The sequence below is a fragment of the Gorilla gorilla genome, chromosome 1 (assembly GCF_029281585.2).
Source record: "Gorilla gorilla gorilla isolate KB3781 chromosome 1, NHGRI_mGorGor1-v2.1_pri, whole genome shotgun sequence".
NCBI classification, from domain to species: Eukaryota; Metazoa; Chordata; class Mammalia; order Primates; family Hominidae; genus Gorilla; species Gorilla gorilla.
The window spans coordinates 218,316,377-218,341,811 of NC_073224.2; the positions used below are offsets into that span (position 1 = coordinate 218,316,377).

Sequence of the window (25,435 nt, forward strand, 5' to 3'; positions counted from 1 at the left end):
GCTTGTTGAAACTCCATCCTCCTCTCTGCTGACTCCGTGTCCTCCCAGAATCCTCCTCCCTTTCCCAGAGCCCCTTTGGCTCTCTATCCCAGGACCTGTGAGCCCCAAATTGTCCAACCCACCTTTGTTCTGCCCCTCAATTAACTTATGGCTTATCACTAAGCCCACGTTTGCATGAAACCCACAAAAAGTATCTTGCATAAAGCAGCCCAGGCGGATGGCACAAGTGTCTACTGAGATAAAGTCAAAGCATGGGCTGGGCCATAATTCCAGCACTTCGGGAGCCAAGGCAGGAGGATCGCTTGAGCCCAGGACCTTGAGACAGCCTGGGCAACAAAGTGAGACCCTGTCTCTTACAAAAAAAATCAAAAAATTGGCCGGGCGCCGTGGCTCACACCTGTAATCCCGCACTTTGGGAGGCCAAGGCGGGTGGATCACTTGAGGCCAGGAGCTCAAGACCAGCCTGGCCAACATAGTAAAACCCCATCTCATCTCTACTAAAAATACAAAAATTAGCCGGGTGTGGTGGTGGGTGCCTGTAATCCCAGCTACAATCCCAGCTACTCGGGAAGCTGAGGCACGAGAATTGCTTGAACCTGAGAGACAGAGGTTGAGCCAAGATTGCACCACTGCACTCCAGCCTGGGTGACAGAGCAAGACTCTGTCTCCAAAAAAAAAAAAAAAATCAAAAAATGATCTGGATGTGGTGGTGCATGCCTGTGGTCCCAGCTACTTAGGAGACTGAGGCGGGAGGTTTGCTTGAACCCAGGATGTTGAGGCTCCAGTGAGCCATGTTCATGCCACTGCTCTCCAATCTGGGTGACAGAGTGAGACCATGTCTCAAAAAAAAAAAAAAAAAAAAAAAAAAAAAATTCAAAGCTTGCCAGCAAACAATGTGGAACTGCAGGAATTGGGAGGGGACCGACAGTCACTACAGGGGGCCTCTACAGTCACTCTACCACCCCTTCCTTTCCAGACCCCAGTCTGAAGAATTCTGACCTAGGCATATAGCCCCTTCTCCTCACTGTTTCTCCCTGGGGTCTGAAAGAGAGGCCCAATCCTGTGGAGTGAGTCACTGGGGGAGGGAGAATGGTGATGTCAAACCTAGTGAGAAACCAAGTGGTTCTGATGTCCAGGGATTCCCGTCCTGGCAATGTCGTCTCCTTGGACTCATTGGAACTGGGCGACTAGGGTCAGCCTTAGACTCTTACCAAAGACACAGCACCAAACAGAATAGCTGAAATCCCCCACGGAGTAAGCTCACAAGTTAAAGAACAGAGTATCCAAGGAGCACAATGACTTCAAAAGAAACCCAAACTGATTAGAGATACCGCTGGAATCAGCCGTATTAGATCAGATTTACTGAGAATTTAAAATAAGCAAAAATCGTAATTGCCTAGGTTTAGTGATGTTTTGCTTTTCAGTATTTGGGACTGATTTGAGAGGGAGGATCCAGGAGCCATACGTTTTCCCTCGCTGCTAGTTTTAAGGGCAAGAAGTGCATGGCTCCCCGAATCCCACCCCATGCCACTACCAGCCATAGCACAATGAATTCTAAAGAAAAACCATTAACAGGACCAGATGCGGTGGCTCACACCTGTAATCCCAGCACTCTAGGAAGCCAAGGCGGGTGGATTACTTGAGCCCAAGAGTTTGAGACCAGCCTGGACAACACAATGAAACGCCATCTCTACAAAAAATACAAAAAAAAATTAGCTGGCCGTGGTGGTGCACACCTATAGTCCCAGTTACTCAGGAGGCTGAAGTGGGAGGATCACTTGAACTCGGGAGGTCGAGGCTGCAGTGAGCAGAGATCACGCCACTGCACTCCAGCCTGGGCAACAGAGGAGACCCTATCTCAAAAAAAACGAAACAAAATCAAACAAACAAAAAGTCTCCATAAACTGTGAGAAACGTGCAAAAGAAATGAGCAAAGATGTTAGCAAAACAGAAAGAGGAATGGTTAAAAGACCCCAGTGGAAACACTCTATGTGAAAAACCAGTTGAAATAACAAACACATAAGTGGAATAAATTACAGAGTGGATCCAGCTGCTGAACGATGGAGGCGAGAGCTAAGTTATTAGCTTGAGGACGCTTCCAGGAGGAAGCAGGGAAGGATTAAGAAACAGAAAATTGGCCAGGCTTGGTGGCTCATGACTGGAATTCCAACACTTTGGAAGGTCCAGGAAACATGGCAAGAACCTCATCTCTACAAAAAAAATTATTTTTTAATTAGCCAAGTGTGGTGTGCACCTGTGGTCCCTGCTATTTGGGAGGCTGGGGTTGGAGCATTGCTTAAGGCCAGGGGGTTGAGACTGAAGTGAGCCATGTTCATGCCACTGCACTCCAGCCTGGGTGACAAAGTAAGACCCTGTCTCAGAAAAAAAAAAAAGAAACAGAACATTGAAAGAAAAGTTAAAAGAACATTAACCCCAATCTTACTGCATTAATTTGAGATTAACCATAAACCTAATTGTAAGTCAGAATCACAAAGTTTCTAGAAGAAAATATAAAAGGATATCTTCATGACTTTGGGGTAGGCAAAGAATACTGACTCCATAATATTTTCTTTTTTTTTTTTTTGAGATGGAGTCTCGCTCTTGTCACCCAGGCTGGAGTGCAGTGGCGTAATCTTGGCTCACTGCAACCTCCACCTCCTGGGTTCAAGCAATTCTCTGCCTCAGCCTCCCGAGTAGCTGGGATTACAGGCGCCCACCACCACACCCAGCTAATTTTTGTACTTTTAGTAGAGACGGGGTTTCGCCATGTTGACCAGGCTGGTCTCGAACTCCTGACCTCAGGTGATCCGCCCACCTCAGCCTCCCAAAGTGCTGGGATTATAGGTGTGAGCCACGATGCCCGGCCCTGACTCCATAATATTTTCATGACTTTGGGTTAGGCAAAGAATACTAATTCCATAAAAGAAAAAAAAGGTAAATTGGACTTCATCAAAATTGAAAACCTCTTGTTATCAAAAGATACCATTAAGAAACTGAATAGGTCGGCCGGCAGCGGAGGCTTACGCCTGTAATCCCAGCACTTTGGGAGGTCAAGGTGGGTGGATCACAAGAAGGTCAGGAGTCCGAGACCAGTCTGGCCAATATGTTGAAATCTCATCTCTACTAAAAACACACAAAAAAATTAGCCAGGCATGGTGGCACATGCCCGTAATCCCAGCTACTTGGGAGGCTGAGGCAGGAGAACTGCTTGAATCCAGGAGGCAGAGGTTGCGGTGAGCCGAGATCGCGCCACTGCACTCCAGCCTGGGTGACAGAGCGAGATTCCGCCTCAAAAAAAAAAAAAAAAGGAAAGAAACTGAATAGGTCAGGCATGTAATCTCATGCCTGAATAGGTCACTCCTGTAAATCTCAGCACCTTGGGAGGCCACGGCAGGAGGATCGTTTAAGCCCAGGAGTTCGAGACCAGCCTGGGCAACATAAGGAAACCCCATCTCTACAAAAAATACAAAAATTACCTGGGTGTGGTGTTGTGCACCTGCAGTCCCAGCTACTTAGGGGGCTGAGGTGGGAGGATCACTTTATTTGGGGAGGTTGAGGCTGTATGAGCAGTGATCGTGCCACTACACTCCAGCCTGGGCGACAGAGCAAGACTGTCTCAAAAAAAAAAACAAAAAAACAAAAAAACAAACAAAAAAAACCACGTACACACAATGAAAACATCCTAAAAGTTTAGCAAAAAACAGAACACTTACAAATGGAATAAATGTCGAATTCACCAAACTACAGAAGGAAAAAAAGATTGAGCTGGGAATTTTCTATCCAGCTAAACAGCCATTCAAATGTTAAAGGCTGGCCGGGCATGGTGGTCATGGTGGTCATGCCTATAATCCTAGCACTTTGGGAGGCCGAGGTGAACGGATCACTTCAGGTCGGGAGTTTGAGACCAGCCTAGCCAACAAGGTAAAACCTTGTCCCTACTGAAAATACAAAAATTAGCCAGGTGTGGTGGCAGGTGCCACTAATCCCAGCTATTCAGGAAGCTGAGGCAGGAGAATCGCCTAAACCCAGGAGGCAGAGCTTGTGGTGAGCCAAGATCACACCACCACACTTCAGCCTGAGCAACAGAGCCAAAACTCCATCTCAAAAAAAAAAAAAAGTTAAAGGCTAATAAAAGTTACAGCATCAAGGGCTCAGGTTTGTACAAAAAGACAGCCCCTCACCCCCTCCAAAAAAAAGAATCAAATAATTTTAAAGGAATGATTTAATTAGGAGCAAATTCCACAGATTGTATTCAAGATATCTGAAGACTGAGCAAATAATTTAGTAAAGTTTAGTTTTTCAAAACAAATTCAACTTCAAAGAAAAGAACAAGAAGGGCCGGGCGTGGTGGCTCACACCTGTAATCCCAGCAGTTTGGGTGGCTGAGGCAGGCAGATCACCTGAGGTCGGGAGTTCGAGACCAGCCTGACCAACACGGAGAAACCCCGTCTCTATTAAAAATACAAAACTAGCTGGGCGTGGTGGTGCATGCCTGTAATCCCAGCTACTCGGGAGGCTGAGGCAGGAGAATCGCTTGAACCCAGGAGGCAGAGGTTGTGGTGAGCTGAGATCGCACCATTGCACTCCAGCCTGGGCAACAAGAGTGAAACGCCATCTCAAGAAAGAAAAGAAAAGAAAAGAAAAGAAAAGAAAAGAAAAGAAAAGAAAAGAAAAGAAAAGAAAAGAAAAGAAAAGAACAAGAAGAACATAGATCTGTAACTCAGAATTAGACAATTTTTTAAAAATCTAGACAATTTTCATGTGACATCATGGGGGCTGAGGGGAGCATGTCAGTGAAGGGTGTGGAAACTGAAGAGAGGCAGGGGAGCAAGGGACATGAGAAAATGCTAATCTTGTCTTTGTAGGGAAAAGCCACAGATAATTTTTTAAAGTGATAAAACAGAAAAAGCAGAACAAATTGAAATAAAAATGTAGGATGGTAGAAACAAAATACATAAACACACTTTCTTTTCAGGAACATGCAAACATTTAAATAATTCATCACCTACCAGGCCAATAAGTAAGTCTCACAGTTCAAATAATAAGTTTTCACATAGACCACATCCTGTGACCATCAATTAAGTGAGAAGCTAAGCATTTAAAAGTATAAATCATTACCCATTCACTTAGAAATGAAAAAAAATCCCTAAAAAATTCAAGGATCAAAGAAAAGTCATAGTAGAAATTTAAAATTACTTAGAACTGAATGATTAAAAACACCACATATCAAAAATTATATAATGCAGCAAAAAAGGTTAAAAATTAATAAAGTAGGCTGGGCACGGTAGCTCACACCTATAATCCCAGCACTTTGGGAGGCCGAGGCAGGCAGATCACATGAGGTCAGGAGTTCGAGACCAGCCTGGCCAACATGGTGAAACCCCATCTCTACTAAAAATACAAAAATTAGCCAGGTATGGTGGTGCATGCCTGTAGTCCCAGCTACTCCAGAGGCTGACGCAGGAGAATAGCTTGAACCTGGGAGGCGGAGGTTGCAGTGAGCCGAGATGGCGCTGTGGCACTCCAGCCTGGGAGACAGAGACTCCATCTCAAAAAAAATAAATAAACGAAATCTGCTGTCTCCAGAAATCCTTTGTGGCCATTCTGCCCAAGGCTTAGCTAGGTGGCCTCTGATGCTTTCCCTCATCCTCTACCACCTAGGGCTCTGTGGGGGGTCTGCTTACAAGACCATTTCTGTACACACTCTTTTTGTTTGTTTGTTTGTTTGAGATGGAGTTTTGCTCTTGTTGCCCAGGCTGGAGTGCAATGGTGCCATCTCGGCTCACTGCCACCTCCGCCTCCCAGGTTCAAGCAATTCTCCTGCCTCAGCCTACTGAGTAGCTGGGATTATAGGCACGCGCCACCATGCCCGGCTAATTTTTGTATTTTTAGTAGAGACAAGGTTTCACCATGTTGGTCAGGCTGGTCTCGAACTCCTGACCTCAGGTGATCCACTGGCCTTGGCCTCCCAAAGTGCTGGGACTACAGGCATGAGCCGCGGAGCCCAGCCTACACACAGTCTTTGAAGGCAAAAACCAGGGCAGATCCATCTGTGATTCCAGCACCTAACCCTGGGCCTCACAGGCAGTTGGGCTAATGAGATGTTTGTTGAATCAGTGAACGTCCTCCCGCACCCGTCTTTCCCCTTCTTGACTGGCTTCCTCCTCTCTCCACCCTGACAAGTGCCAAGACGCCAGCACCCAGGTGAGCACGCCAGGAGAGGCCACTCCATCAGGAATTTCCTGAGCAGGGGCAGCCTTTTTCTTCCTCCACTCAGCTTTCTCCAGGTAGACGGGACAAAGCCCAAGACAAGCGCTGCCTCCATCACAGGAATAGTCTGGGGCCTGGCCCAGCCAAGTCTATGGGCCATGCATTTTTCCTGTATTTTACCCTCGGTGGCTGGAGCGTGTGGCGGCATGAGGAGGTTGGCAGGCTTGCCTCAGTGCCCCAACTGGGGGCCTTGCCCAGCTGAGCTCCGTTTGGCCAGAGGCCAGCTGGGAAACACTTGATTATTCAAATCATGTGGCCGCCCAAGAGGAAAGCATCCGTTTCCTCCAAGAGGGGGAAGTGTGGCAGGCAGGCCCGCCCAGGGATTTGGGTGTTGAAAAGGGAAATTTCAGAACAAAGTTCTCACACAAACCAGCACTCTGAGATTCACTGCCCCAGGAAGACTCTGGAAGCCTCAGATAGAAACTCAGGAGGGTCAGGCTCGAGGCCAGAGCCCTGGAGTGAGGCCTGGACCAATCCCCCACTTACGTTTCTGAGTTAGCAGAGGCCTCAGCCAGGCTAATTGCTCTGGCCTCCCCCTGACCCTGGTCCTGGAGACACCAGGACTGCCCCGCCATGCCCCTTCGCCTGTCCTTCCCTTCCCCCAGGAATCGCGCAGGGGATAGATAAACTCCGCACTCCTAAGCTCAGGGAGCTGGAGCCTCGGAGCCTCCCAGCAAGTGTCACACAGTCTGTTCCTGCTATTTGCTCAACTCCTGCCTTGCTCCCCCTCCCCAGATCTGGCTCCAAAAGAACTAGCAGGTTCAAGAAGAGTGTACCCATCTGACATGCAGAGAATTATCTAGTACTCATTAAGTGAGACCGGACTCTGGAGCAAGGCTGCCCGGGTTCCAATTCTGGATTAACCCATGTATGAGCTATAGGACCTCGGGTGATCCCCTTCCCTTCCTTTGTGCTTCTATTCATTTTTTTTTCTTATATTTTTTATTTTTAGAGATGGGATCTTGCTATGTTGCCCAGGCTGGAGGGCGGTGGCTATTCACAGGTGCAATGATATCTCACTGCAGCCTTGAACTCCTTGGCTCAAGCAATCCTCCTGCCTCAGTCTCCCAAGTAGCTAGGACACAGGCATGTGCCACCACTCCCAGCCTGTGCTTCCATTCTTTACCTGTAAAAGCAGAGATTTGGGCCGGGCGCAGTGGCTCACGCCTGTAATTCCAGCACTTTGGGAGGCTGAGGCGGGCGGATCACGAGGTCAGGAGTTTGAGACCAGCCTGAGCAACATGGTGAAACCCCGTCTCTACTAAAAATACAAAAATTAGCCAGGTGTGGTGGCACGTGCCTGTAATCCCAGCTACTCAGTAGGCTGAGGCAGGAGAATTGCTTGAACCCGGGAGGTGGAGGTGGCAGTGAGCCGAGATCACGCCACTGCACTCCAGCTTGGGCGACAGAGCGAGACTCCATGTCAAAAAAAAAAAAAAAGCAGAGATTTGAGTATCTACCCTTTGGGGAGGTTAGATTCAGGAAATGACAACTCTTGCTATTATCAGTGAACAAATTAAGGTTTCATAAAAGAGCTAGGCCTGGATCTCTGGACCAGACAACCCCATGGCAGACACATCCCCCCTCACCAGAGCCAAGCCCTGGGTCCAAATCCCAGCTCAACCACCCACTAGCTCCACGAGCTGCTGGGTGGTAAGTTGCTACCTCCCTGAGCCTCCTTCTGCCCCAGAGCTGTTGCAGGCCTCCCCATGTTGGAGGGTGGTTGTCCCTGTTACTGCTCGTCCTGGGCAGTACCCGGGGATTAGGGGGCTGACACATGCTGGGCTGCCCCAGGCAGGGATGAGGTGACAGATCAGTTTCCTTTCCTGAATACCGGTCTGGGCCCAGCCTCAGGGTGTGACATAGGGGAGGCCCCTGAGGAGATGGGGATACTCCCCTCCGCCCCACGGATCATATAGCGCCAGCATGCACCCTGGCACAGGCCTGCTGCCAGTGGCCAACCTGGAGCAGAGGTACCAGGAACTACACAGCAGGAAGCTTCACGAGTCTTTACAGAAGGAGGCAGGACAGCAAGATGCCACAGCCTGAGTGCTGGTGTTCACACCCCAGAGCTATCATTTACTAGCCATTTACTGGACAAATGAGCTTATTCCCCATTTTTGTTTTTGTTTTTTGTTTTTGAGATGGAGTCTCGCTCTGTCGCCCAGTCTGGAGTACAGTGGCGCAATCTCAGCTCGCTGCAACCTCCACCTCCCGGGTTCAAGTGATTCTCCTGTCTCATCCTCCTGAGTACCTATAATCCTGAGGGATTACAGGCACCTGCCACCACATCTGGCTATAATGTTTTGTATTTTTAGTAAAGATAGGGTTTCACCATGTTGGCCATGCTGGTCTCAAACTCCTGACCTCAGGTGATCCACCCACCTTGGCCTCCCAAAGTGCTGGGATTACAGGCAGGGGCCACTGCGCCCATCCCAAATGAGCTTATTTCTGAGCCTGGCTCCCCATCCGTGAGTGGGGACAATGGCAATAATATCTACCTCCTAGGGCTGATATGAGGATTAAATGATTAATGTATCTGACTTGCTTGAACAGTGCCTGCCACTCAGTTAATATGAGCTGTTACTGTTACAATGATTTATGACCGCTGTCATTTCTTCTCTAAAGTCCCCCCAGCACCGAGTTTCCTCCAGCAGATTCGGGGCTCCCTCCTGCCAGCTTCTGCTCAGATCATGATTGGCGCCTATCCCACAGATGGTGATCAGAAGACCTATTGTGTGCCCGACACTGGATGAAGCATTTTATAGTCAGGGACAACATGACCGCTTGACTCACTTACTACTGTTCCCGTTTGTTCTGAGCCTAGGATCTGGGGCGTGAGGTGTGTGTTATGGGAGGAGGCTGGTAGGGGAGGTTGTTCCCATATTATGTTATTTGGAACACACATGTCCTGGGAGATATTAAAATATTTGCACGTGACACCAACCAGGTGACCTAGGAGACATGAACTTAATCTCTCTGAGCCTCAGGTGCAAGGATAAATGAAAAAATACATGTGAGCTGCTTAGAACACAGCCTGGTTCATGATATATTTTAAACAAACCTGGCCGGGTGCAGTGGCTCACGCCTGTAATCCCAGCACTTTGGGAGGCCGAGGCGGGCGGATCATGAAGTCAGGAGATCGAGACCATCCTGGCTAACATGGTGAAACCCTGTCTCTACTAAAAAATACAACAAAAATTAGCTGGGCGTGGTGGTGTGTGCCTGTAGTCCCAGCTACTGGGGAGGTTGAGGCAGGAGAATGGCATGAACCCGGGAGGTGGAGCTTGTAGTGAGCCGAGATTGCGCCACTGCACTCCAGCCTGGGCGACAGAGCGAGACTCCGTCTCAAAAAAAAAAAAAAAACATATCGACATATGTATTGGTTACTCCTCTGAGTACCTCTCACGGAGTCGACACATGAAACTGAGGCACGGAGGTCACGCAAGTGACCTTTCACTTAGGGACTCTCAGTCTCTAAGAAATGTTAACTCGCTGTGAGTATTCATTCATTCAACCAATATGTATTAAGTGCCTACTATGCACCAGGAAGCATGGTACATGCAGATTCAGCAAATTTACAGCTATGACTATTATTATTATTAAAGAAATTAAGGCTGTTTGGGATTAGGGGTACATCTGTGAACAAAATGGACAAAGACATTGGCCAGAGGTATGACACTGGGCACCTCATACCTGAGTAAGACTAAAGGCCTGAACTGCCAACAGGAAAACTGGACCCAGAGACACTGGCTTGTCCTGCTGCCAATCACTAACCATTTACGAGCTGGTGGCATTCGTGCAAGGACACCAGTGAAGGTCTGGGGAGGGTAGCCGGGCTTCGCATTGAGTGGCTCAAGGGTCACACCCAGTGGGGCATCCCTCCCAGGCTTCCCCATGGTAACCAAGCCAGGCCAGCTGTGGAAACCCTCGCCGAGTGGGGCAGCCTTTCATGAACTCAAAAGTCATTAAATGGGCTGTTGTAATCCCAGCACTTTGGGAGGCCAAGGCAAGTGGATCACATGAGGTCAGGAGTTTGAGACCAGCCTGGCCAACGTGATGAAACCCTGTCTCTCCTAAAAATACAAAAATTAGCCAGGCGTGGTGTCGGGCGCCTGTAATCCCAGCTACTCAGGAGGCCAAGGCAGGAGAATCGCTTGAACCCGGGAGGCGCAGGTTGCAGTGAGCCGAGATCGCGCTGTTGTACTACAGCCTGGGCGACAGAGCAGACTCCGTCTCAAAAAAAAAAAAAAAAAAAAAAAGTCATTAAACGCTTGCTGAAAGCAGGCATCTTATTAGGCATGGGAATTCACGAGTGACTCAGATGCGGCTCCTACCCTCCAGGAACTGAAACTCAGAGCCAGATGCTATGTGGATGATCAGATTACAAAGGGTTCAAGATATTCAAAGCAAGCTCTAGAAAAACAGCCGTGATGCCAACTGGCAACACAAACAGGGAGAGGTCGCTGCAGGGGAGGGGATGGCAGGTACAAAGGCAACGATGAGAGAGACTGGAGACACAGCTGGGGAAAGACCTTCAGCCTGGGATCCTGACCTGAGTTTGAGGCCTGGTTTTACCATCAATTTTACCTCAGGCAAGTTGCTTGCCTCCCCAAGCCTCAGTCTCCCACTTTGCAAAATGATGTTAATACTTTATTGGGTTGCTTTGATGGTTCGGTGAGTTCATGAATAAGAGGTGGCTTTCGGCCGGGCACCGTGGCTCCCAGCACTTTGGAAGGCTAAGGTGGGCGGATCACAAGGTTAGGAGATCGAGAACATCCTGGCTAACACGGTGAAACCCCGTGTCTACTATAAGTACAAAAAATTAGCCGGGCGTGGTGGCACACGCCTGTAGTCCCAGCTACTCCAGAGGCTGAGGCAGGAAAATCACTTGAACCTGGGAGGCTGCAGTGAGCCAAGATCAAGCCACTGCACTCCATCCTGGGCGACAGGGCGAGACTCCGTCTCAAAAAAAAAAAAAAAAAGAGAAAAAAGAAATGGCTTTAAAAACTGAAAAATATGCCAGGCCCGGTGGCTCACCGCCTGTTAATCCCAACATTTTGGGAAGCTGAGGTGGGAGGATTGCCTGAGCCCAGGAGTTCAAGACCAGCCTCATCAACATAAGCAAGACCTCATCTCACAAAATAAAAAATTAGCTGGGCATGGTGGCACAAACCTGCAGTTCCAGCTACTCGGGAGGCTGAGGCAGGAGATCACCTGAGCCCAGGAAGTCAAGGCTGCAGTCAACTATGATCGTGCCTGAACTCCAGCCTGGGTGACAGGGCAAGACCTTGTCTCAAAAAACAAACAAACAACAACAACAACAAAAAACCTGAAAAATAGAATAAGTGCCTGGAAACTGAGGTTGGCAGTGTTAAAGTGACTTGTCCAAGGTCAATGGCTGATTAAAACAGGATAGGGTGTATCTGGGTGGGATGCGGGAGGCAGCACAACCCCTGCCTCTGCTGAGCCACCACTCCTGCGTTCCCAGCACTGACCTCAGGTTCCCCTAGGCAATTTGTTCCAGAAGGCCTAGGGAACAGGTGGGGTACCTAATTCCTTGGTGCAGGGTTTACCGTTTATTCGCTGTGTGATCCTGGGCCCACCACCCTCCCTCCCTGAGCCTCAATCTTCTTTTTGTTTTCTTGAAATGCAGTCTCACTCTGTCACCCAGGTTGGAGTGCAATGGCACGATCTCTGCTCACTGCAACCTCCGCCTCCCGGATTCAAGTGATTCTCATGCCTCAGCCTCCCACATAGCTGGAATTACAGGCATACACCACCACGCCCAGCTAGTTTTTGTATTCTTAGTACAGACAGGGTTTCACCATGTTGGCCAGGCTGTTCTTGAACTCCTGACCTTAAGTGATCTGCTCGCCTTGGCCTCCCAAAGTGCTGGGATTACATGCGTGAGCCCTTGTGCCCAGCCTCTGAGCTTCAGTTTTCTCCCTTTTAAAAAGAGATGCCCTTTGCTGTGCTGCGCATGTGTAAACGTGGAAGGCTCTGCCGATGGTAAAGCACTTTCCACAGGCAAAGATGTATCGCACTCATCAATGAGAAATGATCATGGTAAGCTGAGAGAAAGACACAGAGCCCACAGGCCCCACACTGAGCCTGCGGTGGAGGAAAGCAGGAGGAACTAAGCTAGACTGTACCAGGGCCCACCCCAGGTGTGGGGTAGGAACCTTTTATGAGGCACACAGCTGTGCCCATGTTCAGTCCCAAGGGAGAGGCAGGTTTCTGGGCCTCATCACTGCCTAGGCTTAAAGCAAGAGTGACGAAAAAGAGGCCAGTTTCAGCCTTTGTGAGCGAAGTGCTTTGGCGAGGCAGGGGTCTCCCTCAGCAAGGCTGGGCTGCACTACAGCCCCTTTCCCTGTGTCCCATTGGATCTGAGCTGAGTAGCGCTTGTTGCATTACAAAGAAAAAGGCTTGTGCAGGAAATAGGGTAGAGGACAGGCTCTCTAGTCAGATGCAACTTGATCTGTGGCAAAACCAAGGGGGGTCTTTCAGCTTCAGTGTGTTAGCATCTCAACACCTGGGATGGAGTTTGTGGGCGGGTCGGTTTTGCCACACTGTAGGGCTCAGGTGGTCCCACTGTCACAGTGAAGCCAAGTTCTAGCCCAAGTCTGGCAGAGCAGTCGGGCAGCTAGTTTTCAGGGGAGAATAAAGGGGTGGGATGGGGGACTTCAGTGGCCTATTACGGAGCCCTCTCCCCAAACCAAATTCATAGCTGAGAGCTTGGGGATGGTACAGTTACAATTTAAAGTAATTGTCTAAATTCTGTATTTGGGTATTAATGTTTAAATGGTAATCTGACAACAGTTTATAAAGTGATGTTCTGAATACCATAAAAAAAAAGAAAGAGCTCAGTTTCAGGTCCTCCTGGAAAGAGTTAGGCTGGCCCCTCCCCATCCTTTGTAATAATATCCATCGTAGTAATAAGAGTTATTTATTCGGGGTTCGACAGATATGAATTCAAATCGTAGCTCCGACACTTACCAGCTGGGCAAACCCAGGCAAATTACTCTGAGTCATTCTCCTCACCTGAAAAATGGGCTGGTATAAGGATTAAATGTGCAAATGTATACAAAGCATTTCGCAGAGTGGCTTGGTGCGTAACAAGCGGTCCGTCAGTGTCGAGAACTCTTATTACTACTATGGATGTTATTACAAAGGGTGGAGAGGGGCAGGCCTAGCTCTTTCCATGAGGACCTGAAACCAGCCTCTTTCTCGTCACTCTTACTTTAAGCCTAGACAGTGATGAGGCCCAGAAACCTGCCTCTCCCTTGGGACTGAACATGGGCACAGCTGTGTGCCTCATAAAAGGTTCCTACCCCACACCTGGGGCGGGCCCTGGTACAGTCTAGCTTAGTTCCTCCAAAGACAAGGAAAAGAAGACCAAGGAGCACCGTGACACTGAACTGGGTGCCACCTGGGCCTATCCCTTCCCTAACCCCACCCACACAATGACCAAATCTAATCTGGTTCTGGGATGTCCTTTTATCTTGTGTGCCAACTCTATATTAGTTGCTAATGGCTGTCTGGAACACTGTACTTAGAAGGAATCTGGGAAGGAAAGCGAGCAGTGGTTGACTAGTGATGTCTGATGTGGGTGCAGGGCAGGAGAGAGGAAGGAGAATGCTGGCTATTCGCCATCCACAAATCGAAAAATCCAAAGGCCTTGCCTCATTCGAATAAACCATGCGTGGTAGGCAGGGTAGCCAGAAGCTAAGAGAGGGAAAGGGACTTGGCGAAGGTCACACAGCTTGAAATGGCAGGGCTGGGATTCAAACCCAGGCCCCTCTGGGTTTCTCAGGATGCTTCCTTCTAGGCTTGTCATTTCCTATGAGGAGGTGAACAGGCTAAGATACACTGTCTGGGAGAACAGACGCTGCTGCCCCACCAGGTGTGTCTATGTTCTGTCTCCTCCCCCTGGGGCCTCCCACCCCCACGTCATTTGCAAACACTCACTGAAAAACAAATGTGTACCACAAGGTGCCCTGAGAGCTCTTCTCCAAACATGCAAATTTGAATCCACATGCCAATCTGATTGGGCAACCCTGGATTTGAGTCTCACCTGCACTTTCCAAACTTTGAGAACATTACTCAATCTCTCTGAGCTTCCGTTTCCTTGTTTGCAAAATGGAAAGAATTATGAGCTCAATACAATAAGGTCATTCAAAGTGATTAGCTCAGTTTCTGACACAGAGTAAGCCCTTAAATGTTCATTACAGACTGTCCCCAACTTACACTTAAGATTTTTTTCTTTAGGATGATGCAAAAGCTATAGTGTTCAGTGGAAACCACACCTCGAGTACCCAACCAGCCATTCTGTTTTTCACATTCAATACAGTATAGCCAAGAAACTGACATGAGATAGTCAACACTTTATTATGAACTAGGCCTCGTGTTAGATGATTTGCCCAACTATAGGCTAATGTAACTGTTCTGAGCACATTTAGGGTAAGTCAGGCTAAGCTACCATGTTTGACAGGTTAGGTGTTATATCCATTTTCTACTTATGATATTTTTCAACTTACAATTCCAGGACAAAAACCTTTGGTAAATCAAGGAGCATCTGTATAAGGATTAGGTCATGGGGAAAAGCAAAAAACAGCATTTTCACACACAAAAAAATCACTTAGGTGATTAAGGGCTTGGACAAGCTGTTGAGAGGAACCCTGCTTATCTCTGATATCTTGATAGGCTAACGGACCTAGAATATGAATTTCTAAATTGGATGGTTTTAAGATAAATAGGGAACTGACTCTTCTAGGAAGATGGGTTATGTCATTTGCATTACGGAGAAAGCAGTAGCCTTGAATGGATGGATGGGTCACGGCAGGGAACAAACATGTCTACTTCTCACTTCCCAGCTGGGGGAGTTTGTGTTTCCGTTTCCTCATCTGTAATGTGGGGATAATAGCACCTGCCACCCAGCGCTGCTGTAGGACCAAATAGTAATTACAGGCAAGGCACTGAGCACCATGCCTAGTACGTGCATGTCGGGCTTATAGTCTATGGACTTTTAGCTAGCAGTGGCATGGCAGGGACCAGCGGAATGAAGCAGAGAAAGAACAGGAGCTATAGAAGGGCTCAGAAGGAGTGGAGGAGGGGAAATGGGCCTCAGATGAGACATTTTCTCACCAGAATGGCGGCAGACGGGTCAGTTAGTAACTCCTGTGTGCTGAGAGACAGGTAAGTCAACGTGGAGACAGGTGGAGACAGGTGGAGAGGGATGAGATCCTCCAAAAGGCCAGGCTGGCCAGATGCAGTGGCTCACACCTGTAATCCCAGCACTTTGGGAGGATGAGGTGGGAGGATCACTTGAGCCCAGGAGTTCGAAACCAGCCTGGGCAACATTGCAAGACCTCATCTCTACAAGTAATAAAAAAAATTAGCAGGGCGTGGTGGCGAATGCCTGTGGTCCCAGCTACTTGGGAGGTTGGGGTGGGAGGATTGCTTGAGTCCAGGCAGTCAAGGCTGCACTGTAGTGAGCCATGATCGTGCCACTGCACTCCAGCCGGGCAACAGAGCCACTAGACCCTGTCTCAAACAACAACAACAAAACAAACAAACAAAGCAAACAAACAAACAACAAGCCTGAGACACTTCAGTGACAGCCAGCAAGAGGCCTGAGAACCTCAGCCTGAGAGCTAAGTGGTACCCACCCTGTGGCTTTACTGACCTAGTAAAGGTGCACTAAAGAAGGCAAGAGGTTGACCCAACAAAAAGTCACTGGGGCCGGGTGTGGTGGCCCATGCCTGTAATCCCAGCACTTTGCGAGGCCGAGGAGGGTGGATCACCTGAGGTCAGGAGTTTAAGACCACCCTGGACGACATGGCAAAACCATGTCTCTACTAAAAATACAAAAGTTAGCTGGGTGTGGTGGCATATGCCTGTAATCCCAGCTACACGGGGGGCTGAGGCAGGAGAATCTCTGGAACCCGGGAGGCGGAGGTTGTAGTGAGCCGAGATCACGCCACTGCACTCCAGCCTGGGGAACAGAGCGAGACTCAGTCTAAAAAAAGGGTCACCTGGTAGATCTTTTTAAAGGGTGCACTTATGGGCCAGGCACAATGGTTCATGCCTATAATTTCAGCACTTTCGGGGGCCAAGGTGGGTAGACTTCTTGAACCCAGGCTGAGCAACATAGCAGGGACCCATCTCTGCAAAAATAAAATAAAGGTCACACTTCTGGTTTTTCCAGTAAAAGCAATTTGCTTTGGCCATCTAAAAACTTTTTTAAAGAACATAAAATATTTGCTGAGCTCTGCCCAGCAGTTTGCAGACCTGGCCAGGTAAAGTTCATGCACCTGAATGACAAACTGAGCTCTGGAAGGATGAAGAAGCATCTCTGAAACAAGCTGGAGTGGAGGAGGAGGGGGTGGCTTAGAAAGTCTGGAGGGTCAGGGCCTCACTGCAGGGTCTCCATGGCCTTATTTCCAGAAATGACCTTCCAGACTGTCCTCTCCTCCCTTCCCTGGGTCAAAGCAGAGAGGCATAGAGACCTAGGGGAGGAGTAATCCTAAGGTGTCTGCCCTCTGAACCTCAGTCTCCTTAACTGCAAAATGCTGGAGGGTAGGGGGTAGGTGAGTATCAAAGGTAATGTGTGAAAGTGCCTGGTACCCAATGGTGCTCACAAAATGCCACTTCCCACACAGGGCACATTTCTGAAGTTGTCTGCAGGTGTAAGGACCAGGGGATGTGAGGTTAGTATCAGCAATTGACAATCAATCAGTCTCCCTTGTCCATCTCATAACCCCTGGAGCAGTTGACTCGTGGAGACCTAGAATCTCACATCACAGCAGCTGCCTCCAGAGCCCCCGCATGTAACCATCTGGCTTCACAGCCTCCTGTGCTACCCTCTGGCTCAGACGTGGCGATTCTAAGATGCTTGCTGCAGCCACCATGGTACCTGCCTGTCATCACCAGGCCCTGGCTCCCAGCAAAGGGGGTGGAACAGAGAGCTGTGGGTTCAGAGTGCAAGATCGTGTTTCCTGTCTGAGAAGTGGTTATGCACTGATGCACAGGGCTATTAGGGAGCACAGGGTGAAGTGGCGCACCAATGCACAGGGCTCTTGGGGAGCAAGGGGTAAGGTGGAAGCTGTCAAGGGAGTGTCTTCCCTGCAGGAGCTGTGCAATCTTTAGAATGAAGTACCCAGCGATGCCTGTCCCCAGCTAGACCCTGGGCTCAACTCGCTGAGCCTTGACAGGTAGATGCTCTATCACCCCCAAACCTCCAGAGCCCTCAGACTCTTCCTGAGGACCACCGAAGCAGGAAGAAAGTTCCTTCGCCTAGCTGACATGTTTTGTAGATGTTGCCAGGCTACGGAAGAGGGGCTAGTGTCCACGTGTCCCATATTCTCACCCTGAGCCCCCTGAGGGCTGGCCCAAGCCCCACACAATCATTCAAGTGGAATTTGAGCCCCTCTTACATGGCCTCACCGCATCTAGCCCAGAAACCACAAGCTCAGAAGGTAGGTAGGTAATGTCAGGGAGGCAGGTGGGCAAGTGTGAGGCAGTGGGGCGTGGTGGAGACTGTGGTAAAGTGGATGGAGCAGCTGCTAATCAGCTCCAGCCACTGTGGCCAGGCAGGGACATAGCCCCATATGGCCACATCTTCTGATCTTTCAAGAGAAGCTAGAAATCCTTATCTTTATATAAAATGAAATTGCCTGGTTTAAAAACACCAGCAACTAAATTAAAGTTGTTTAATCACCGCAAAAGTCAACAATCCCCCACCCCCTGCAGCCTTAGGAAGGCAGTTTGTGATGGATCTCCCATAACCCAGTACACAGCAGGCTATAAATATCTGAGGACCAGTTGAATACATTAGACCCATTCCTAGTCTTAGGGAAGTCTCATCTCTCCACTCCTACTCCTCAGATATATTGGTTTACAGATGAAGAATCTGAGACTCAGAGAGGGGAAGTGACTTGCCCAAGGTCACAGAGGTATTCAAGGACTTCAGCTCAGCTCTCCTGAGCTTAATATCTTTTTCCACCAACCCACATCATCTGCATCCTCCCTTAAACAATGCTTTTCAAAAAACAGATATGCTAAGAATAGACTGTAGAAATGAAACACACCAAATTCAGGAGAGTGGTTGCCTTTGGAAAGATCATGTAGCTTAAGGCCAGGAGACTGAATTCCCAGTCCACTCTGCCCTAAGCAATTGCGTCACCCTGGGCAAGCCTCTTCTCCTCTCTGGGCCTCAGTCTCCCTGGTGCGCCAAGAGCCCAGTTGACCGAGCCAGCTTCTAAAGGCCTTCCAACTGAAATTCTGGGGATCTATGTCTCCTCTCTGGCCAGTACTCTGTGGCCTCAGATGAATACAAAATAGTAATAATAATAATAATAATAATAGAGAGGGCGAGTCCACACCAGCCAGGAAAGAACACTACAATTTTTTGTGAAACTTGACTCCTGGTTACTGGAATTCAGAAAGAACGATGGTAATACTTGAGCAGCTTAACCACCATCCTACAATTAAACAAAAGCACATCTGGTTTAACTTCGTCCTCATCTCCTCCCTAACCCCCTACTCTCATCTCAAATTTTACCCCTTAATTTGAGAAGTCAAATTCAATGCAAACAATTGATTTCATGCCACAGTGAGGCTGAGAATTTAAGCATGGAAAACTTTAAGCATAGAGTTTTTCTGGGAGCAATTAACGAAGTGTTGGCTGGGGGGTTGGGAGCTGGTACAAGGAGGCAGAAAAATACAGAGACTATGTTCTTCAGACGCTGAGCATCATATCTTGATGTTGGGGGCCTCCTATGAGCTTGACACTCAGAGAGGTAAAGTGACTTGCCTCGGGTCACACAGCTGGCGATTGGAATCCAAGACACCAGCCCCCAAACCAGTGTTTTCCCTGCTGTGTAGGCTTTTGTGACCTAAACGTGGACTTCCTTCAGGCCCTCAGGATCACCTGGTAGGGATAAAGTTAACTGCTTTTGAAATTGCTCCACAGGAAATATGAATGTCTTAATAACATCAATGCTGGTTCAGCCCAAAGTTGGAAAACGATTTATGATCTTGCGACCCTGCAAAGTATATAATTTTAACCCATATTGCAGATGAGAAAACTGAGGCTTCGAAAGGGAAGGTGACTTGTCCAGGGTCGCATGGCAGTGCTGGGAATGAACCTCCAGTCTACTGCCCCTAACTGCCCTCTGAAAGTGAGGACATCTCCAGAAGAAAAAAAACAAATCTAACATACCACAAAGCCCAGCTCCAGCCTGCCAAGGACGACGACATGGTGCTGGGAAGCCAAGTCAGCATTCCTGTGGCCACATGGAGATTTCTGAGTGCTGGTTCGCAGCCCAGCTTGCTCACTCTCCCAGCAATGTTCTCTCAGAGCTCTGGGTTTTGTATTAAAAAGCCAAGTCAGACTGATTTCAAGGTGAGAACTCGGGCTCTGCTACTGGATCCTACTCCCTGGATTAAAAGGCCTCATATGCCCAGAGATGGGTGCAGCATGGAGATTGCTAGATTTGGAATTCTAGATACGCAGGCTCCAGCCCCAGCTCCCCAGGTAGCATCTGTGTGCCTCTGGGCAACTCACTTCCCCTTTCCAAGATCATATCCAGCTTGCAGGGAATGTTGGGTATGTAAGTCATGGGACAGAACAGGGCTGAGTTTGGTCCTGAGCTAGGACACGGTGAGGCACAAGAACAGGCAGAGGCCAGGAAGCGCTGCAGAGATGATGGCTCCAGGGCTGATCTCATCATGGAGCTCTGCGCTCCCAGCCCAGGCTGTGTTTAGGATGGCGACAGAAGGTGGCATCTGAGTGTGAGCAAAGAGGGCACCACGCCACCCCACATGTGTAGCCCGACAGGATGGGAAGGGCCTGGGCAGAAGTGGGTAACAGGTTCAGAGGCAGGGTAGGCACATAACCCAACTTCCAGTCTCCGCATTGCATTTTCTGCTGAGAAGAGAGCTGAGGATAGCCAGGATTTTCTTAAGCACAGGTACCAGCTTAAACCCTTCGCAAGCATTCATCATATCTAGACCTCACCACTGGTAGGCATTATTGATCTCCACAGCTTATGGGAGGAGGCCGAGGCACAGAGAGGGAACAGAACTGATCCCAGGTCCCACAGCAAGGTTGCCTTTGCTAAAGTGAGGGCCAAAGGTTGGCCAATCCATTTTACAGGTGATTGCGTCTTAATCTCCTTCCTTATGAATAGCTTGATTTCAAGTCTACACTGTGAATTCTGACAGTTTCAAAGCCTGAAAGAATTTTGTTATGCAAACATCCAATCCAGAAGAGGGCTTTTGGCTGATTTACTGTGGCATTCCCGGCACCTAGAACAGAGCTTGGCACACGGCGGATGGTTAAGTATTTGCTGAATGAAGATAGCATCTTGTTCTGGCCTCAGTTCAGTTTTATTCCTCACAATAGTCCCGAAAGGGGAATACACCCCTTTTTACAAATGGGCACATGGACCGGGATCATCACTCAGCCTAGTCTTCACCAGTTGGGATGTTGAGAAGCTGTGTCCAGGGGCCTCTTCTGAGGGAATTCACAGGTACTCAGTTAAAGAAAGAAAAAGGTGACACAGGAACAAGATGCATGGGGCCAGGGAGTGGGATGGCTGGGGCAGGACAGCGTGGGGACACCCACAGGTGGGAAGGACTAAACAGTTGGAAAGAGCAAGACTGGAGAGTGGAGGAAGAGCGGGCTGAGCCCAGGAAGAGCCGGAAGACAAAACCAAGGCTCAGCCCCCTATCTCTTAGGCAACACAGTGGGAGCAGGACGCTAGGGCTGCAGAGTTTGGAGTCTGGATTCAAACCCTGGTCCCACCACTTACTTAAATTGTCTAAGCCTCAGTTTCCCCATTTGTAAAATGAAATGATGTACATGAGATGTCAGAGCAGGTCCCTCTACGCACGGTAGGCCTTCAAAAAAACAGTTGCAGTATCTACACTGAGGCTGGGACCCAACCCCTGCCTCCCTGGGCAGCTGGGCCCACCTGAGCGGTCTGACTTTTTCCCAGGGCCCAAAGCCCTTCCTGGCCCAAGAATCGCCCCCTCTTTAGATCTCAAGGATTTTCACCCTCCACCCAGAGGCCTTTGTAAAGGCCCCGCCTTCAACCCCATTATGTGTTGAAAAAGAGTCATAAGGCACAATGGGGAGTGGGGCAGGCTTTCCTCGGCCTCCTGCCTTTCTGCTGAGACCTGCGTTTAACCCTTTCTTACCAAGACTGGGCAGGGAAGCAGCCCTGGGAGGCCCACCTCGCAAAGCCCAAAGGGGGCGGCAGGCTCCTTCGGCTTCGCGGGCTCCAGAGCTTTGCCCCACAGCTGCGGTGCCCACAGTGGGTGCCCACACTTTGACACCCACGCGGGTGTCCTCTGTCTCCTCCCGCCACGCCCCCCATTCCAAGCGCCTCCTTCCCTCTCCTCCTCCCAAACCAAACTGCTTTAGACCCCACCGGGTCAGGTGGGACGCCTGGGAGGGCGCCAGGCCACGAGGCCTGGGGGTTGGCAGCCCAGGTCTCTAGAGCTACGGCTAAGGAGGCACCAGGAGGGGCTCAGTCACGGGGCACCAAGGGCAGGTGCCCAGACAGAGCGCAGGGTCCCAGGCAGCGGCTCGGGAGGTAGGAGACCCTGGGACTGCAGGGCGGTCCGGAGCGCGGTCCCCTGAGTTCGCCGGCTCCGCGGGCGCCACGTCCAATCTCCTGTCCCGCCCAGAGCGCGCGCCGGGAGCTTGGGATGCGCGGGAGGACAGGGGCAGGACCAATTGCAGGGCGTCCCGAATGGGCTGCTGTGGGCGGCGTGGCGCTGGAGACCCCGGCCCTGCCATTAAAGTTCAACCACGGGGCCAGCGGAGGATGCAGAAGGGGATGGAACACGTCCGCTGGGGCCCTGGGGAACCAGGGCGCGGGGCAGCGTCGAATCCTTACCTGCGCAGAGCACTGGCGAGGGTCCGTCCAGGCACAAGCGCGTGGGAGCACGGAGCCAGGATAGCGGGCGCGGAGTGGCGGGAGCACAACGCGGCCCGGGCCACCACCCCCGCCGCCTTATAAAGGCGGCCGCGGGGCCCGAGTGAGGCCCGGGCAGCCCGCCCCCTCCCCCGCCCCCGGCCCCAACCCCTCCCCAGCCCGGCCCCGGCCCCGCCCCCGGCCCGAGCCCCGCGCCCCGCGGGCCGGTCGTGCCACGAGGCCAGGGCGCCCCCTGCCGGGAGCGGAGCTAGGAACGGGCTGGGGTGACGCGGCCCTGGCGTCCCTCGCCCGCCCCGCAATCTCGGTCTCTCTGCCTCCGGGCTGCCCCAGCCCAGCCCTTCGTCTCTCAGCGAGCCTGGGCTCTGACCTGCTCCTTGCGCGCGTCTCCTGTTTTGTCTTTACCGTCGGCATCTTCCTTCTGCGTCTCTTGGTGGGAGTCTTTGTCTCTACCCGTCTCTTTGTCTGCCTTCCTCTCTGGCGTCTGTCTCTGTGTCTGTCAACATATCTGGCTTTCTCTGGGTCTCTGTCGTTATCCGTCTCTGCCCACGTGTCCCTGTCTCTCTGTCTCTGTCCACGTGCACCTCTGACTCTCCACCCCCACCCCCGCTTCCCTGCCCGTGGGCTGCCTCCCTGGCTACCGCAAGAAGAAGCAGAAGGGGACCTCGCAGGGGTGGCATCTGGAGGGAAACCACCCCCTAGACAAGGGCCCTTCCCTCTTTCTCTCTTTAGAGACGTAAAGGGCCCGCAGGTATCCGGCTATGTCCCAGCCAGAGCCCCAGGACATGCTCCCTGGATGCCAGAGGAGGGGCAGGCACTTCCCAGGCAGTTGAGTCAGACAGCTCAAGTTCAAAACTCTGCTCTGGTGACCTTGGCCAAGTCACTTGACCTATGTGGACCAGCTTGCCCCTCTTTAACAGGCAGACACCATCTCCCCTGGCCTCTCGCTGGTGCGAGAGTCATATGAGACAGTGCTTGAAAACTACAGAGGATACGCTAAAATCCCGGATAGATGGGAGCCAGGGACAGAGGCTGGGTGCTACAGGCCCTGCTCCCGCTCCTGGGGAACCAGCTCTGATGGAATAACCACTCCCTTTCCTCTGAGCACTGAATTCTCTGGACAACTTCGTAGTGAGAAGTCCGCAGGCTCTGTTTGAATGCCTCCAGTGACAGAGCTCACTGACTCGTAACAGGAGGGTCTTCTCAGTGGCCCTTGGGAAAATGTCTGCCCAGAGAACCCATTTTAGCCAGGCCAGGCAACCTCTCTTCCACTCACTCCATGCCAGTCTCAGGGCCAGGCACTGTGCATGCATTAACTTCCAAAAGCTCCATTTTCCAGAGGAGAAAACTGAGGCCCAGAGAGATCATGTGACTTCTCAGTAAGGTTGGAGCCAGAACTGGGGCCTGGTGCCAGAAACCAAGAATGTCTTTGTATTTATTTTTGTTTCTTTTGTATTTTTGGTTGATACTGTTTATTTAGAGGTGTGACATAGGTTCCCTTTTCAGATAAGTTTATGTTTTTTAAAAGTGAGTCAAAATATTGAGTAAATACTATTTATTTATGTATTTCATGGGTTGGGTGATATGGCAAAAATCATGGAGGTAGCAAATGAATGAAGTTTAGGAAATGCCATCCTCTGTAAGAAATTGCAGGTGAAAGCACCCAGCACTGGGCCTAAAACATGGGAGGGGCTCAATACTTGCTCACAAATGCCAAGGAAGGGTTTAAGGATTCCAGGAGACTTAAGATGGTATCATCATCAGTGAGCCAGGGGCAAGTCCCCAGGCATGGAAAATCTGCCTGTTGCTTGGACAGAGGCTGGGAGGCAGAGCCAGAGGGAATTGGAGGCACCCATTGCACCTATCATGGGGCCAGCACCCCTGACTTTTTTTTTTTTTTTTTTTTTTGAGACAGGGTCCCACTCTATTGCCTAGGCTGGAATGCAGTAGCATGATGTCAGCTCACTGCAGCCTCGACCTCCCGGGCTCAAGTGATCTTCCCACCTCAGCCTCCCCAGCAGCCAGGACTACAGGTGTGCACCACCACGCCCAGCTAATTTTTGTATTTTTTTGTAAAGAACAGGGTTTTGCTATGTTGCTCAGGCTGGTCTCGAACTCCTGAGCTCAAGCGATCCCCCTGCCTCCTTATCCCAAAGTGATGGGATTACAGGCATGAGCCACCACACCCCACCCTATCCCTGACTTCTGATCTCCTCAAAGCTATGAGGGACAGGCACTTCTGGTTGAGCCACATGGCCAGCATTAGGTCCCCTGTGTCTGTGATTTGCTCTCAAGTCCCTCCACCTCGGGAGTTCAGGGATTGGTTATCAGCAGCAGGGACTATACTGCTTGGCCAGCCCTGCCACCTTCCACCCTCAAACCCTCTTACTCTGCTCCTGGGCTGGGTCCCTCAAGGAGAATTCAACTGAGATGGGGCATCCAGCAGCCCTTGCCTCCCCTGCTCCCCGGGTGCCCCTCCTCTTGGCTGTGTCAACACAGCGGAAAGGAGTCCTGGACCTCGAACCAGGAGACTCCAGTCCACCCTCCAGCTCTGCCCTGGCTTGCTGGGGAGCTGTGCAAGTCACTTTTCCCATCGAGGTTCAGATTCCTTCTGGCCTTTTGAACTGGACAATCTCTAAGTGCAACCCAGATGCCACGATTTCAGGACCACTCAGCTGGTGGCAACAGCTCATTACATTCGATTTCTCTCCATCATTGTCCCCGGGGCACCACTTCCTTGTTGAAAACTAAGCAAATTTGATTTAACCTCCAAGCTCCCTGTGCCTAAGAGCTAATGATGTCTTTTGAGTCTCACAGCAGTATCATAAGGTGGGCAGGGCAGGTGTTTACAATCCCCGCTATAGATGGGGTACGCCAAGGCCAGAGATAGTAGTTACTTACAGGTCAGGGTCAGAGCTGGGTTTGGTTACCAGGTTTACTATTCCCAGTCCAGGGCTTTTTCCATTCATCCATTTATTCCGTATCTGTTAAGTGCATGCCATGAGCCTGTGCCGCAAACTAGACCTTCAAGTTCACTAGGCAGGCCAGGCATGGTGGCTCACGCCTGTAATCCCAGCACTTTGGGAGGCTAAGATGGGAGGGTCTCTTGTGTCCAGGAGTTAGAGGCTGCAGTGAGCTACGATCACACCACTGCAATCCAGCCTGGCCGACAGAGTGAGACTTTGTCTTGGGAAAAAAAAAAATTTAAGAGGTTCACC

General features: G+C 50.3%; 1 protein-coding gene across 2 annotated transcripts in view; it reads right to left on the reverse strand.

The window, feature by feature from the left end:
* The window catches only part of ALPL (alkaline phosphatase, biomineralization associated), a 69,540-nt gene extending 46,831 nt beyond the window's left edge, over window positions 1-22,709 (reverse strand). Inside the window, exon 1 of one of the 2 annotated variants that reach the window (XM_063701986.1) lies at window positions 22,588-22,709. The gene's annotated coding sequence lies outside the window, so the exon portion shown is untranslated. Of the gene's footprint in view, window positions 1-22,181; window positions 22,335-22,587 lie in introns of those variants that run through there. The other variant, XM_055387078.2, reaches the window with a different exon arrangement.
* Between the last annotated feature and the right edge of the window lie 2,726 nt (window positions 22,710-25,435).